The following is an 18,489-nucleotide window of genomic DNA, read 5'->3' on the forward strand; positions in this document are numbered from 1 at the left end:
TGATAGTGCAGCACTTGTAGACTAGCACAGGAAATCATCACCACAAATGAAAGGAGAAACTAGTGATCAAACCTGAGTTACTATGTAGCCTATTTCTGGTAGAGCATGCACAGCTCGCCTTGCTCCCTCGAACAGTTAAACTAACTGTGAGATTTATACATTTTTCATGAAAGTAAAGTAATAGCTAGTAAAGTAACCAGTTACTTTTGTTAAATGTATCGAGTAATATGTTATATTACTTTTACAAGTAACTAATCCCAACACTGCTTATTTCAGAGCTCATCGCACTCATTCTGCCACTCATCCAAGACAGGTTCTTGACCATGCTGCTGAGTCGCAAGTCCTCGCTTTCAATCAGCTTCCAGTAAGTTGTGATCTCAATCTCCAGAGCCATCTTGATGTTCAGAAGGTCCTGGTACTCGCGCAGGTGGTGAGCGATCTTCTCCTTTGTGGTTTCCAGCTCAACCTTCAGGGCCTCGATCCTCACCTGCAAGTCTTCCAGTTCCTTCTTGTACCTCTCCGTTGCTCTCTGCTTCCAGAGCATCATTCAAAGCATCCTGGTCACGCTCTTTGTTTTGGATATCCTTCCTGGTGCTTGTAATTTCTTCTCTTACACTTCGGGCCTTGTCGATGTGCTTTGTTGTCTTGTTGGTTATGTCTTCTATTTTGATTTGTACCAGGAATCCATTTCAGCCAAGTTTTTGGCTGCAATTTCATTGTACTGACTTTGGATTTGTTTGAGAGCAACCGATAGGTCAGGGAGGGCGAAGGAGCTCTGGGATGAGGAATGACCAGAATAGACCTGAGCCATCAGCTCTTCAATTTCCTGTTTTTGCACCCTCTGGAGGAACTTGAGCTCCACCTCCAACTGCTCCAGCTGTTTCTCTAAAGCCATGCGCGCAGAGGTGGCCACGTCGACATCCGGACGGAATGCTTCGATTTCCAGCTCGGCCACCTTCCTATTCTCAAGGGCCTCCTCGTATTTGGCTTTGATCATCTCCAGTTGGCCGACCATGGCCTCCTTAGCAGCGAGGGCCAGGTCCCACTGGACTTGCATCTTATCTGCGATCTTCATCAGCTCCCTCAGTTGCTGCTTGTACAGCAAGTGCAGGCCAGACGGCTTCACAAAGCGATTCTGGAGGCCTTCGACCTCCATCTCCAACTGCTTGTTCTGCTGCTCCAATGAGTGAACCTTGTCGATGTAAAGAGCCAGCCTGTCGTTAAGGATGACCATCTCCTGTCTCTCAACGCTGCGTGTGCTGAGGAATGCTTGGTTCTCAGTGGCGGCTGCATCCAAGTCGATGCCACCCTCCATACCAGCACACATTGTCCCACCCGTCGCGCCAGATCTTTGTGTGGAGGACATGGTCCTTCGGGCCACTGTGCCACCTCCTGAACCACCGTGGGTGAAGATGGCGGATCGGGTACGGGCATCTCGTCAGGTGGGGGAAGGGCTGGACACCCTGACCTGGTAGGATGTAGAGCTGCTGCTGATGTCTTCAAAGTGGCAGCGGTAAGATGACATCCTATCTGGGCTATGACTCATGATGACGATGAGTTGGTTTTTTGATCTCTGTGTCTGAAGGAGGACCTCTGGTTGGCTGTGCACCTCTGCTCTCCAACTCTCATCGTATGGACCTCTTTATACCCAGACAGCCGGGCCAATCCCTACCCGACTCCTGAGCAAAGTACTCTGTAATTTCTAACCTCTAAGACAAAGGACCTGACCTGCCTCATAGACATCTGTCATGCCCCTGTGAGGTGCGGAGTTAGGGCTATGAACCAGTGAGGCAGTCTGGCCCATAAAGAAATAAAAAGAGACATAGGCATTGTTTATCAAGCCTGTAATTATGGATTTACTGCATTTTCATTCCCAAGATTCTTCCCATTCACGAGGCTGCAGTGATGTGAACAGAAGCTAAGTCTGCTCAAAAGCCCTATTCCGCCTCTAATCAAATTACACTACATCATACGTTACTTGCTCCCTCCTATGCGCAAAGACACATTGTTCTAAAGACGAAGTCAATACATAAAAATAATTAAATTCTACATTTTTGTTGATATATGCATTCAAAACCCTCATTTAGTTAAACACTTTCATTGATCCAAATAAATGAAGATAAGCTGAAAGACATTTTGTGTTAGTATGACCATTGGTAGACTTAAATTCTGTCCGCAGGGGTGTTTATGTTGAGGTGAACACTTGGTGGATTCACCCAATAAAGTTAAAGGGGCAATCTGCAGTTGTTACATAAATTGTTGGACTTAATTATATGTACCCATTGATTCTTGAAGAATATAACATATAAATGCTTCATGACTGTCATACCCCATCAGAACGCAAAATATAAGCTTCTTTGTATACAAAGTAAATACAAACGAACACTATATAGCCTCAAAACATGGTCGAAGCTATAACTTTAATATCAAATGCAAGGATCAGTCCATGCATCCAAAGCTCTGTTTATGAATTTGAGGGTGGTTACATTTCTCCAGCCCCATCCCTCATCTTTTTACCAAAACAGGGGCAGGGATGCTGCTTTGTTAATTTTCAACTGCTGATTGCCCAGTTGAAAGGCCCTGTGTCCTGTACAAAACATGCAGGGCTTACTCCTTTGTCCCATAGTTGAAACGGGTGGGATATATCAGTAACTTGTAACATCATAAGGTCCTAATCATTTTGGTAAACCAGTGATAAAATGTGTTCATAATGTATTTTTCCTCCCTTTTAATCTGGTCATGTCTCCAGAGTTGGAATCATGCTTCCAAAGTTTGCATGTTGAAGTTTTCTAGTTTGTAGCTAACTATATAAAGCTTAATTTGTTCAGAAGTAACTAAACTAAAATGCAATAGTATCTTGCTGCAGCCACACATGCTGCATACATCCATGTAGAGACATGCTGTAGGCAGCATTTTTCAAACAATAATGTATAGCACAAATTAGATGTCAGCGGGGACTAAATCACCTGACTGTGCCACATATACTGTATGCAGCAGAAAGACTATGTTCACATGCCAATTTGCCAGTACATTTGGCACATCTATCACACTTTCGATGACATAGGAACTTGCTCATTTCTTCTCGAGGTTAAGGGACAAACTCTGAAGTGATTGTTTGAAAAGGTTATGAATATTGCACTCCACTGCACCAGGGCTTTATCTCAATTAGTCTTTCTTCGATTCCTTGCATCCTCTTGCTTTCATCTCAAAGCCCATTGGAGAAGAACATCCATGGTTCCTAACCCTGACCTTCTCCTCCCATGAATTTTGGAAAATGATGTGAGGAGAGAGGTTGCAAGGTACCGAAGAAAGACAATAAACAGCCCAAGTTTCTCCCTGACAGAGATTAATCACTTTTCATTAAAAATACCCTTTACTTTTGTCTTAGTCCCCAAAAAATTCAACATCTAGTTGACTTTGCCCAATGGAAGCAGAATGACCATTTCCAAAAAGTTAGTTCACAATCACACTGGAATAGTGAAAACCATGTCCCATAGTACTCATACACTGAGTATAAAGCATTTTACTTTGGAAATCTTATAAAGTTTCATACAATGCTTGCCTTACACAATAAGCTTCAGGCCCTTTCTAAGTAAAACCCCAAACAGCAAATACAAGATGAAAATCTAAGACTGTCTACGGTGCCAGCTGACCTCGAATGGGACCTACTGCTTTCAGCAGAGCACCTGTGGCGTCTGACTAATCTATCACAGCCTCACACGAACAGGTGGGCACCACAGCCAGCTCGTTAGTACCCACAATCCACAGCATCAGCACTTTGGGATTGAGCTCTGTTCATGAATATTCATCCGCTCTCTTCTCTCTGACAATGTGAAGAAGGTTAACGCTATGGTTCTATTCAACATACTGTATGTGATTGGAGATGGATCCGTGTTTCTCTTTTCTTCTCACCCCCCCCCCATTTTTAATATAAGGTCCATTTTATGAACGAAGACTTGTAATACGTCTTTGAGCATAATAGACTTGTATAGGCCAACACATGAAGTCTGGTAACCAGTCACCAGTTCGGGAGCCAATCGGCTAAAAGGGCGGGACAAAGAAGTGACGGACTTCACTAACCACACTGTCACTCACTCTGCCCTGAATGGCGACAAAGCCGTCCCCACAGACACAGGCGTCAAAAGCAGGCCTCAACTTTGTCAGTCTGCCTCTTCCTTATTTTGTTTCCTGTTAAGTTAATCTGCCCGCTTCTTGCCTTCCTGGGTCTGCCAAGCTCCAAGAAGCCAATCAGGCAGCAGAGCTTTGTCACTGTAGCCCAGCCCCAGACACAATTAACTGGACAGATTATCCTAATGTCGTCACTTCCCGGGAGCGGTGTAAACCTCCGCTCAAAGATAGGGCCACATCACCTAGTCGGAGTATACAGCAGACAATTAATTTCTAGTTCAGGATCGACTGTTATTTGTCAGACACGTTTCCCAGAGCTTAAATGGATTCATAATCCACCCGTGTGATGGAGAAATCACTGTCCTTGAACATTGGTGTGCTTCTTGGGAGGTATGAGTCACAGGCTAAAGTAAGAAACCACCACCAACAACAATACCTCACAAACATTGTGTGGTCAGCTGTAGCATTTCTCAAATTATTTACTTAAGGTATACTAGATCAGCTTTGTAACTGCTTTGCTCACCTTGCCTGTTTTGTTACGCAAGGACGACCCAGGTTCAATTCACTGTCAGTCATTTTATGAAATAAAGATAGACACCCGCACACTGATGAATGCAATGATCGAAGCGCTTTGACCCGAAGGTCTTCGTCAGGCTTCTAGTTTTATTTCACTGGTTTATGTTTTTGTACCCATCACCTGCAAGTTAATGGATGTGTGTACTCTGTTTGAAATGGGTCGTTCTTTGCCATTTTCACTTACCCTTACCTAGAACTCAACACTCATCTCTCTCCATTTCCAAAAGTAAATGGCCTCAATTAACTTACAACCAGCCGCTCTGTGTCAAGTACCCATTTAGTTTGAACAAGAGTGTGATAAACACAAACCCAAATCAGAGGTCCATTAACCTTACAGACATTCATTACTGCTAAGGACTTTGACACAAACACCCATCTATCTGAGGGCACACAGTTTCCAGGAAACCATCAAAAGAAAGGTTTCCATCTGAATTTCTGGGAAAAACTAAGCTGCAGAGGCCTCTGATGCTGAGCTCAGGCCATTGGTAACTGTGACTCCTACAAAAGCATCACGTCCTTGATTCCTTGGAAGGCTTTTAAAGCATGCTCCCACATATGAAAACATGAACATAGCTTTGTATCTTACCACAACCATACAGGTATAAGAGAAAAGGCACAATCCATCCCTGATATTAATGGTTTGATTGAATAAAGGGGTTATTTACTAGACCAAGACAAGGATTGAAGGGCACTCTAGGTTAGTTGACAGAAGAGCCCACAAGCAGAAGAGCCCACAAAGGGAAGATACATAAACATTTAATCATGTTAATGGAACATGACAAAGCCAAGAGACTGAGGAACATAACAGTATCTTCAAAAGTTTCCATTCATTATTTCTGAGCAGAGTAAAATAGTGATTCATGAATGGTCCACGACTCATTTGAACGGTCCTTGACTAAATTGTATATCACAACTTATTGTATTTTATGAATGGTGTATGCTTATTAACATACCTAAGTGTTGTTTACCTGATTTGGAATGTACCTCGGTGAGTAACTTGTTTACACCCTTAGAGGTATGTGAGATTATACTCTAGCCATGTTTATTTCATTAACAACAATACCAGCATGCCCAAGCTCTAAATCCCCAGAGCTGTTTCAGACCATGCAGCAGTAGACATGGTCTTAGCGCCTCACCACTGGGTATGAGAGGGGCTCACTCAGGGATTCACACCCATTGTTACTGTTGTTCTTCCTGCGCATATCACCAGCCTCAGCTGCACACAGGCAACCCAACCAATTCATTGGAAATTAAGAGAATTTGGCACCCAGTAAATAGCCATATGAAAACACTCTGTTTTGAATAAGTTGGAGGGCATAATTAACCAAGAAAGCCAGGATGCCTCTGTTTTCTTTGGTAAGCACAGTCAACTGCAGCTGCCCAGGAGACAAACTAAGTTCAAAAGTTATTTTTGAAGATCTTCCTCATAGAAACACGAGACTCCCATTTTTTGTTCACTTTTTGTTTCATCATTCATTTATTTGCTTTGATGCCTAGTCGGAGCGTAATGAGTCGTGAGGGAAGCGATTGAGTCATCAGTGGAAAGATGTGGCTTTCAACGCCGACTGCAAAGACATAAAATCATAAAATCGTATGTATGGGTGTTTATTAAAGATGCAGTCCGGGACCTTAAGCACTTACAATTTCATAACATATTGTACAAATTGGACAAACATTTATTTTTTTTTGCAAATAGTAACGTTCATATGAAATGGATGATGTAGGACACAATTGTCCACAATTTTCGGGGACCGTTTTGGCTTGTGAGCACTACTTTCAAAACTAATGGCAGGAATTATACAAAACTTTAGGAGCATGACTTTAACTGGATTAATATTAATGCCCCCAGATACATGGGTTCGCTCCCAGAGTACACCCTTCGATTCACTACTTTCTTTACTATGTTTCCTCTCGCATTCGTTTCACTATCTTTACTTCTTTCACTTGCTTTCCGGTTGTGAGAGAGGCAAATAATATTTCACCCATGGACAACGCACGTGGACAACGCACGTCCTGATATTGCCAAGTTGGAATGGGCAACATATAAAATAGGATATGTAGGTAACTTGCTCCTAAAAAATGTGGGGGCCTTTTTGATGAACAATAATTTGACAGAGCCTTGTCTTTCATTCTTCACTCTCCAAAGTTAGTTTGTTTCTGGATAGACTTTGTATTATTTAAAGCATACAGCACCAGCTGATAGTAATCCTACAGGAGTGGGTATACCATACATCAACTGTAGTTAGCCTTGTCTCACCACTCATTAAACATTTAGCCGGGAGTCATTTGGGCTTTGGCCTTGTACTCTGTTTCGAATGTTGCTCCTGCTCTGATTTGGGCTTTGATGTTCCCCAACAATTTCATGGCTCTTGTCGAACCGGTTTCTCCCTTCCACACTTTTCATTGCATTTCGGCTCGTTTTTCCTGTACTGTAGCAGGGTTCGACCTCACATAGTGCCAGTATACATTTTAAGGAGCTCAAACCAACTGCTCCATATTGCTCAATGGCCCTCTCAGTGGAGACTTGGTTTGAAGGCAAGACAAGGGCAAATTCTGGGAAGTACTGAGAAGAGAGCGTTACTTTCTGTTTCTCAGGAAGAATCAAAAGTGGTGTCCATGTAGACAAAGGTGGAAATTAAAGAAATAAGGGAAAGAAAGTTGACACTATACATATTAAGTTGTAATTGTACAGTCGGCTATAACCTACAGGGCATAATATAGTGCCATAACAAGCTAAACTTCTTTATTTTAGATCTTGCTCTGTCTTAGATCTTGATACAGCCACGCACTGTATATGAATGTGATTTGTGGGTGAGAGAAGTCCCTCAGATGAGCTAAAGCAAGAGAACCTCGGAGCAGAGGTACTCAATATTTCATTGCACCCCCTCCCCAACCTTCTCCACACACAGACCAAAACATGCATTGATATTTGCTTGCAAAACAATAGTCTACGTGTATGTGAATTGAGTGTCCATTTTCAGCAGGTCTTTATAATGATCTACAATTGTTGGTAAGGATACTGTACCCACAAAAAAAACTATCCTCCTAGTACCAGAAACAGAAGTATTACATGTAAAAGTAATAGGATCTATAAGAATACTCTTTATTTCCACAGTAGCAAGTGTAACCCCAAGCCCCATTCGAATAAGTACACAGCCGATGTGTGCTCAGAAACAGGGAGGTCGGCGTGGAGAGTCCTTGAGGAGAGGATCGTGGAGGCAAGACCTTACTACCCTGACTCACTAGGAACACAAGGGAATGGAGGAGGGACAGTTCACAGTGAGAAGTATCGAGACTGCACTTTCTCACTCTGCTTCTCACACATGAGATGAATAATATACACTACATGACCAAAAGTATGTGGACACCTGCTTGTTGAACATCTCATTCCAAAATCATGGGCATTAATATGGAGTTGGTCCCTCTTTGCTGCTATAACAGAATCCACTTTTCTGGGAAGGCTTTCCACTAGATGTTGGAACATTGCTGTGGGGACTTGCTTCCATTCAGCCACAAGAGCATTGGTGAGGTAGGGCACTAATGTTGGGCGATTAGGCCTGACTCGCAGTCGGCATTCCAATTCATCCCAAAGCTGTTCGATGGGGTTGAGGTCAGGGCTCTGTGCAGGCCAGTCAAGTTCTTCCACACCGATCTCGACAAACCATTTCTGTATGGACCTCGTTTTGTGCATGGGGGAATTGTCATGCGGAAACAGGAAAGGGCCTTCCCCAAACTGTTGCCACGAAGTTGGAAGCACAGAATTGTCTAGAATGTCATTGTATGCTGTGGCATATGCTCTGTCTGGGCTCCCGAGTGGCGCAGAGGTCTAAGGCACTGCATCCCAGTGCTTGAGGCGTCACTACAGAAACCCTGGTTCAAATTCAGGCTGCATCACAACTGTGATTGGGAGTCCCATAGGGCGGCGCACAATTGGCCCAGTGTCGTCCGGGTTTAGGTCGTCATTGTAATTAAGAATTTATTCTTAACTGACTTGCCTAGTTAAATGTAAAAAATAAATAAATGTGGCTTTAAGATTTTCTTTCACTGGAACTAAGTGGCCTAGTCTGAATCATGAAAAACTGCCCCAGACCATTATTCCTCCTCCACCAAACTTTACACTTGGCACTATGCATTCGGGCAGGTAGCGTTCTCCTGGCATCCGCCAAACCCAGATTCCTATGACGGTGCCACGTTGAAAGTCACTGAGCTTTTCAGTAAGACCCTTCTACTGACACTGTTTGTCTATGGAGATTGCATGGCTGTGTGCTCGATTTTATACACTGGTCAGCAACGGGTGTGGCTGAAATAGCCGAATCCACTCATTTGAAGGGGTGTCCACATACTTTCTATTTATAGTGTATCTCTACTTCAAAGAAGGGGATTCTTTCTGCAGGAGCTTTTAATGCTGGGGGCTTGAGTAGCCCAGCTTTGCACATTTCTCTCTCCTTCCCTCCTTCCCTCTCCGCTCTGTCTGGGCAAGGCTCTCTACTGCTCAGCAGTAGAGACTGCCTCTCGCTGGCATGTTATCAATGTTTAATTAGCAACAGAGGAAGAGCAACCCTAGCACAAACATGCATAAGGATGTGAAACAGGTAGCTAGAAATCACATGTTCTGTGTGTGTGTGTGTGTGTGTGTGTGTGTGTGTGTGTGTGTGTGTGTGTGTGTGTGTGTGTGTGACTTCGGTAGACACAAAACACATGCCAAGGAATGCACACACACTGCAGCAGAGTTAATGCGTTTATAGCCTTCTAATGAATGTTTACAGCCACTCAATGAATCACATGAGGAGTGTGAAAATTATAGCACTGTAAACTGCGTCTGAGATCCCAATTGGAAATGACAGTGCACTGCAGACCTTCATCTGTTTGAGAAAACAAGTCATGTATGGACTGGCTGTTTAGAGAGAGAGGTATTGATTGCAATACAAACTCAAGACTCCGACCATCACCTTTTGGTTAATGTGGGGATATTGATTGAACGAGGCTAGCTGGCATTTAGCAGGAGGATATGTCTGTATATGTCAGTGTAGTTTTGACTCAATTCAAAGCACATTAGGATGATTTACATAGTATCTCCCTCATTTCCAAGAGGTTGTCAAGGAAATGTTTCTCCTGATAAGAGATACATGCCCACACAAATGTAATTTAGCAGGAGGAGTAACATGTAATAACATGCAAAGTCAATGTTACTACAAGTAATACGTTTTAAGTATTTGAATGTCATCACATATTATGGGCACTGGTTATATTAGCTGTTATACTTTATGAGCTCACAATGGCTATCATGACCAATTTTGTTGAAGACAGTATGTTCTTCAAGAAACTCGCTTCCCATAACTTTGACATACTTATTCTGAGGCACTATACAATATGTTATTTGAGGTTTTACAGTATATTAGGCCTATCTGATCTAAAGCAACCATTTCCTTCTTTAGTACATCTCTCTATAAAGACCCATCTTCTGATAGCAGTGGCCTTAAAAGCCACTGTGACAGGACGGGGGACAACAGGGATCTCGTTTTGGATTTCAGTTGATATTTTATTAGTCGTTGTCGCCCTCCCGCTAAGGCGACCTCAAATGACTCTAATTAGAGTCAGGCAGAAAGAGGAAGAGATCCACAATGAGAGGCTAAAACGCCTCAGAGTGAGCTTCGCTACTGCACTCTTCTGATCATTTTAATGGGAGACCTTTAAACCATATATATCTTAACTCTATATTTAACTCTGACACATACTGACAAGCAAGCACAAGGACTGTAATCAATTGCCTGTTTCACAATTTTCCTATTCGTTTATGTTAGGCTGTATCTAAAACTTTTAATTCACAATTTGAAGCATGCTCAATGACTAGCTATAGATTTTTCTTGACTCTTACAAAATTCGACATGATGAGTATAGATACAAATAACTTCATGTGGCACTTTTTCCTCACAAGTAAGTTTGTTAAATGCTGTCAAAACCACGTGGCGAATGGATGGCTGGATACTTATGAAAACTGGTTTTTCTACAGTTCTTTCTCATCTCACTGTCTGAAGAATTTTGAAGCTTTGGCTCTGTATAGAAGCTAACCATCAAAGCCCATTCACTATTCACCTCTGAGGTCTAGACGCTGCACTGAAAATAATTGAGAATCTTGGTTTCAAAGAGAAAATACAAGAGAATGTGGCTGGTTGGCCGAAATAACTATTCCTCCAACTCCTATTTCTCATAATAAATTGTTTGTCCGAAACAACACCTGAGAGAACATTAATTCTATCATCTAGCCACATGGAGAGATTTGCAGTTATAGCAAATTGCCATTACTCACCAAGCGATCATAACCAGGTAACAAGCATAATGGCTATGTGATACATAATGACACTGTAATGAGATCATTTTGATTATTAGTGGACACCTCATTGTGGCAACACCTTGTGATGCTACTGGCGATAATGTCCCTTCAATTACATGGTGATGAACTACAAGTCCCTGCTTCAACGATCTGAAGGCTCAGGTAGGTCTAATGAACATGACATGATGGATAAAGATGTGGGTGGAATCAACATTTCACTGACTTCTTGGAATGATTTTCCTACCCTCCCTTTTTGGAGTGAGTTATAGGGGCCCAAGGAACAGATAACAGGAAGGCTAGCATTTGTCTGACTTCTCCACGGGGAGCAGTTCATGTATTTGATCTGTTCCAGAGCTACCACACTTGATTCAATTCTTCAAGCCTTTGACTTGTTGAATCAAGTCTGCTAGATTAGGACTACAACAACAAAAAAGGTCTGGGAAAGTCATGAAAATTTCATGGCGAATTCTCAAAGAAACACACACTGATGCCCTGATACCTGCCTCACAGCTCGTCTGAGGTGAACATGATGGAGACGAGAAACATCCGTGTAGCAGAAATCCTTGACCAAGAGACATATACAGTGTACATTTCCATAAATATGAGCAGTTCTGTCTTTGATATTTAATACATATTTTCTTTCCTATTTGATTTTTATAAGATTAGGATGGAGCAGCCAGATGGGGCATCAGCCTGGGTAAATATCCCTTTGCGTACCACAGCCAGAGATTTTATTATGGTTGGCAGATGACTGCTCATATGCAAGTCCAAAACAAAAACGCCAGGAAGCGTATGCAGACGAGGTCAGACTAATACCCCGCCTGAGGAGAAGGTAAATAATCACCTCATAGAGGGGGTGGATTGAGGTAACTGGCCTCTGTCACACCGCCATGTGGGAAAAATAGGTGAAGTATGTACGATTCTCATCAAGCACATGAGGAGATCAAAAACAGCTAGCTGTAGCTATCTGCTGTAGTGTTGCAGCATGGAGTAGCATGGGAATGTTGAATCTACTCCCTTTCCATATGGAGGGGCGGAGGACAAAACTGAATACAATGGTTTTCCATTGAGGGAAGACTAAACTGAATACAAAACACAACGGCAAGAAGGCATTGACAAGATGGTGTCATACAAGCAATAGTCAATGTTACAGAGATCACTAACAAACCAAAGTAAGGTTGAGGAAAATGGAGGCTTTGCATCAGTCAATCAAATATTATATCTCCCAATACCTGTATGATAGTTTGAGAAAGCACTATGATGCAAATATTTGAGAGCTTAAAACCAGCTGAATTTTTATCAAAGATGCTACACAGGGAGCTCAAAGTGTCATATATGGCCATGAAAAGTTTGAGCACCACAGCTGTCTAATATAGACTTCCTAAAACTATTTCATATATAACTGCAGCACAACAAGCCGTTTTCCCTGCCACATCTACACTGGTCATACAGCATAGACTAGAGTGTTCCTTCCTTTCAGTGAGGATAGATAGAATGTCTTAACGCAAGGAGGCTGCAGGATACAGATGGTCTATGAAGACTCTCGCTGTAGTCCATCATGCCAGCGAAAGCAGAATAGCGCCCTATGGCCATGAATGGCCTACCACGTCGTGACAGAAAATAGAAAAATAAATAGAGCCAGATGAACAGGCTGAGAGTGTCTCAGCTGCATGTCGAAAGAAAAATACTGGGCCGTGACAAAGGATATAAAGATGCTAAGTTACTAAGCATAGACAGCTAGTTGCTACAGTGTGCACTCCAAACAGGGGTGCACTTATTTTTTATGAGACAGGAAGGTCCCAATTGGCCAAGGATACATTTATATTTTACTTTTGGCAAAGTGTCACTCTCCTAAGGGAATAAGTCTAGGGCTATGACGGTATTTTATATGGTTGCAGGTTAAGGAAAATCTATGGATACAACAAATTCCATTGCAGCACAATGGATGGTGAGTTGGACCTGAAATAATAGCTGGGTGGGCTATATCCTACAAGATTATTTTCCAAGCAATATTGATGGAAGCAATATGAAATATGATTATGTTATGTGAGGATTTCCCAAACTTGGTCTTCGGGACCCCAGGGGTGCACGTTTAGTTTCTTGCCCTAGCACTACACTGCTGAATCAAATTATCAACTAATCATCAAGCTTTGATCATTTGAATCAGCTGTGTAGTGTTTGGGCAAAAACCAAAATGTGCACCCCTTGGGGTCCCGAGAAACACGTTTGGGAAACACTGTGTTTTATGATTATAGACCCAAAACTGTAATGTTGTGTATTAGAGTAATGTACAGTCACGTCACCTCGAAAATGATTTGCACCTTTGATAAAGACTGTCTAAAATAAATAATTCAAATACTGAGCTACAGTATATTGTACGCTCAGACTTTTTAGAAAATTACATTATGTTATACCAGCACAATTGTTCAGAGAAAGAGATTTTGTTTAACAAGTAATATATACATATTTTAAGATCATTTGTTCACCTATCGGCACCCCTGTTTTAAATACTCCAGATACTGAGCCTTTTTCTAAAATGCTTTATGAGATTGGAGAACACATTGGGAGGGGTCTGAGACCATTTCTTCTCCAGCACCAGTTCCCAGTGTTGTGTTCAAGACAACCTAAAGCGAGACCAATTCAAGACCAAGACCAGAGCAAATTGAGTCTATAATGGATAAAAATACCAAATATGTTACAATTTCCCACAGTCTCCCCTTACTAATAGTGAGTGCACAACTTTCAAACAATTTTCCCCACTCCTCCATAATTTCCCCCACTCTGCCCGTTCCCTATCAAGGAAATTCTGATATTTTTCAAAGAACGTAAAGGACAGTAATGTTACCAGTGAAGTAGAAGGCCCAGGTTTCAAAAGGTGATAACAACTGTATGTGTCATGAAAGGAGTGTGGCCTACAGAAGTGGTTTCAAGCGCTGACTGAATGAGAGCTGATAATTGAGTTTTTTTCACTCTGCATGTCTCGGCTGGTCTCGGGAAGAAATTACATCAACACCGAGTAAAACTGTATCTGACACCTAGACAAGAACAAGACACTCAATATGTGGTCTCGAGACCGGACTCAATGGACTCAACATTGCCAGTTCCAATCCAAGTGCCAATGCCGGTTAGCAAAGTCCAAGCCGTGATGTTGTAAGATTATATTCAAATAGAGCTCTTTGGCCACGCACAGCAGTGGTGGGTTTGGTGTCGAAAAATGGAAGCACATGCAAAGAAGTACTTCATATGTGCTGTACAATATGGTGGTGGATCTTCGACGTTAAGGGGCTACTTTGCCTCCAATGGTCCTGGACCTTGTTAAGGTCAACGACGTCAATAACTTTACCAAGTACCTGGACATTTTAGCCAAACATCTGGTTTCCTCTGCCAGGAGGCTGAAATGTGGCCCGCAGTGGATCTTCCAGCAAGACTATAACCCCAAGCACACATTAATATCCACAACGAAATGGTTAATTGACCACAAAATCTACATTTTGCAATGGCCATCTCAGTCTCCGGACTTGAACCTCATTAAAAACCCGTGGTTTGAATAGACGAGGGCAGTCCTTAAGAGCAGACAAAGGATATCAAGGATCTGGCAAGATTCTGTATGGAGCAATGGACTAGGATCCCTCCCAATGTGTTCTCCAATCTCATAAAACATTTTAGAAAAAGGCTCAGGGTTGTTATCCCCGCAAGTAAAGGGGGCAAGAGTATACTTTTGACACCTATCTTTTTGAGAAAAAAAGTTAAACAAAATCTATTTCTCTGAGCAATTGTGTTAGCATAAAATAATATACTTTTCCCAATTTGATGAGCATACAATTATAGCTCAGTATTTGAATTGTTTATTCTATACAGTCTTTTTTGCTCATCTTTAAAGAGAGACAGTATTTGTGGAGGTGGCACTTGTAGTAAATACCCAACCCAAGGGAAAGGATTTATTTAAAGTTGACCTTAAATTGGGATGTAAAGCTAAACCATTAGCAAAACTGTGTTAAATGAAAGCTCAATTTCCAATATATTCCATAATGATCCTGTATTATTCATTTTTTTGTTAGAAAATGAACTTAATGCGGGGAGGCATACTATTATAAGGATTATAACTATATTTCCCCAGTGACATTTTTCAATCACACCCATAAGTGTGTACAACTAGTACTGCCCAGGGCCTGTTTTCCCAATTGCGATGGAATCTAGGCTTACGAGTGTTTTAACATGCACCTTTCCTAAAACGGCTGAATGCACGCATTTCCCAAAACACCACTCATAGAAAACGGTCACTAAGTTGTTGTTGGAGCATGTGTCAATACTGATAGGATCAAAAGAAAGGGAAGCACTGCTCTCAGATCAGCATTCTTTATTAAATGTTTTGCACCTATTTCTCAAGGCCAGAAACTCATATACTAGTAACTTAGAGCACTAATAGTAAAATGCTCCCAAATTACAAACTCTTAAATCAATTGTTATAATACGCAAAATGCAGAAAACCAGCGTGTTCATGAGTCTCATCTTTCAATAGAGTGGTCATAATAGTTTGTAGGCCGTTCGGACGCTACAGACATTTTTGTGAAAAGACCAATTTTCGGGATGTCTCATGGTCTGACAAACGCCGCTCTAGCTCTGCCACCTTTCATCGCAGATGCGGAAGAGCATTATCGGTGGATGTGGTGGATTGAGAGGCAGTCCATGCAAACTCCATATCTCTTGCTTAAACAGCCACACCTCAATATTAGGAAGGTGTTCCTAATGTTAAGTTTACTCAGTGTATCTGCATGTTATGTGTGAGCAAATGATGATGAAGTGGGTGTTTGTGTGTGTGGAGTGTCGGTGTGTGTGAGTGTGCATAGAGACAAAAATAACATTAAATACAAGTGTCAACTCAGTCTGTGTAGCCATTTTGTTAGCTATTTAGTTATTTTGTAGTCTTATGGCTTGGGGATAGAAGCTGTTCAGGAGCCTGTTGGTGTCAGACTTGAGTCTATGGTTTGGGTGTAGAAGATGCTGTCGCACTTCTGTGTGGACCATTTTAAGTCCTTACACACGTGTATAGTCCCACAACGCCCTGCGGTCAGCATCACATGTGATACATTTGTGAGAATGAGGCGGGCGAATTGGGTGTCTACTTGTCAATCTGAAAACTTCTACAGCTATCAACAATGGAAGGAGGGCTTCAGAAAGAAGTTGCTTCTCAAAGTGGATGCTATCCCTATCATTAACGTGGCTTTTAAAGCATCTCAAACAGCCAGAAGCACCAGCAGAGACCAAGTTTTTCCATATGTAATTGATGAAATTAGATTTGTATTCTAAAGAGATTGGAATTGTCTCAATACAGTACGTTGTGAATATTGTAGAAAAATCCTCGCAGCCATTTTCCACTTGATGCACACCAGTTTACCATGTACAGTAGGCTACAGGCAATATGTTCCTCCACTGTGTGAGTCATAGAAATTATGATCTTACATTCGGGTCTTTCTGACAGTGTTCAGGGTTTTTATATGCGGGTGGCATAAATTGTACAACTAACCTCTATGGGCTAGGCGGGACGAATTCGTCCCACCTACGTAACAGCCACTTGAAGCCTGTGGCGCGATTTTCAAAACCTTAAAAATCCTATTACTTCAATTTCTCAAACATATGACTATTTTAAAGCTATTTAAAGACAAGACTCTCGTTAATCTAACCACACTGTCCGATTTCAAAAAGGCTTTACAACGAAAGCAAAACAGATTATGTCAGCAGAGTACCAAGCCAGAAATAATCAGACACCCATTTTTCAAGCCAGCATATAATGTCACCAAAACCCAGAAGACTGCTAAATGCAGCACTCACCGTTGATGATCTTCATCAGATGACAACCCTAGGACATTATGTTATACAATACATGCATGTTTTGTTCAATCAAGTTCATATTTATATCAAAAACCAGCTTTTTACAAACTTCCGGGGAATTCGCTAACATTTTACTAAATTACTCACGATAAACGTTCACAAAAAGCATAACAATTATTTTAAGAATTATAGATACAGACGTCCTCTACAGACCTCCTGCACTCGATATGTCCGATTTTAAAATAGCTTTTTGGTGAAAGCACATTTTGCAATATTCTAAGTACATAGCCCAGGCATCACGGGCTAGCTATTTAGACACCCGGCAAGTTTAGCACTCACCATAATCATATTTACTATTATAAAAGTTTGATTACCTTTTGTTGTCTTCGTCAGAATGCACTCCCAGGACTGCTACTTCAATAACAAATGTTGGTTTGGTCCAAAATAATCCATCGTTATATCCGAATAGCGGCGTTTTGTTCGTGCGTTCCAGACACTATCCGAAATGGTAAAGAAGGGTCGTGCGCATGGCGCATTTCGTGACAAAAAAATTCTAAATATTCCATTACCGTACTTCAAAGCATGTCAACCGCTGTTTAAAATCAATTTTTACGCCATTTTTCTCGTAGAAAAGCGATAATATTCCGACAGGGAATCTCCTTTTCGGCAAACAGAGGAAAAAATCACAAAGCGGGGGCGGTCGGGTCACGCTCCTAAGCCCAGTGTCCCTTGATCGGCCACTTGAGAAAGGCGATAATGTGTTTCAGCCTGGGGCTGGGATGACGACATTCTGTTTTTTCCCGGGCTCTGAGCGCCTATGGACGACGTAGGAAGTGTCACGTTAGAGCAGAGATCCTTAGTAAAAGATAGAGATGGAAAAGAAGTTCAAGAAATGGTCAGACAGGCCACTTCCTGTAAAGCAATCTCTCAGGTTTTGACCTGCCATTTGAGTTCTGTTATACTCACAGACACCATTCAAACAGTTTTAGAAACTTTAGGGTGTTTTCTATCCATATGTAATAAGTATATGCATATTCTAGATACTGGGTAGGAGTGGTAACCAGATTAAATCGGGTATGTTTTTTATCCAGCCGTGTCAATACTGCCCCCTAGCCCTAACAGGCTAACAAAGAATTGATCATTTTAGAACCCATGTATATTACTTAATATACAGCACCAACTACACTGCCTTCAGAAAGTATTCATACCCCTTGACTTTTTTCCACATTGTTGTGTTAGTCTGAATTTACAATTAATTAAATTTCCTGTGAAATGCTTGCTTACGAGCCCTTCCCAACAATGCAGAGTTTAAAAATAAAATAGTAACACAAGCAGAATAAAATAATATGTAAAAGTGTGTGTAGTGTGTTTGTGTGTTTGTGTTGTGTCGCTAATAGAGTAAACAGCTTATGGCTTGGGTGGCTGGAGTCTTTGGCAATTTTTCGGGCCTTCCTCTGACACCGCCTGATTTAGAAGTCCTGAATGGCAGGGTGCTCGGCCCAAGTGATGTACTGTGCTGTCCGCACCACGCTCTGTAGCGCTTGGTCATACCAAGCGGTGATGCAGCCAGTCACGATGTCTTCCCTGTGGCTCAGTTGGTAGAGCATGGCGTGTAAAACGCCAGG

The 18,489-nt window shown here is 41.8% G+C and overlaps 1 pseudogene; it reads right to left on the reverse strand.

The window, feature by feature from the left end:
• Positions 1–241: 241 nt before the first annotated feature.
• LOC106581718 (desmin-like) lies at positions 242–1,546 on the reverse strand (annotated as a pseudogene).
• Positions 1,547–18,489: the final 16,943 nt, after the last annotated feature.

The sequence above is a fragment of the Salmo salar genome, chromosome ssa21 (assembly GCF_905237065.1).
Source record: "Salmo salar chromosome ssa21, Ssal_v3.1, whole genome shotgun sequence".
NCBI lineage: Eukaryota > Metazoa > Chordata > Actinopteri > Salmoniformes > Salmonidae > Salmo > Salmo salar.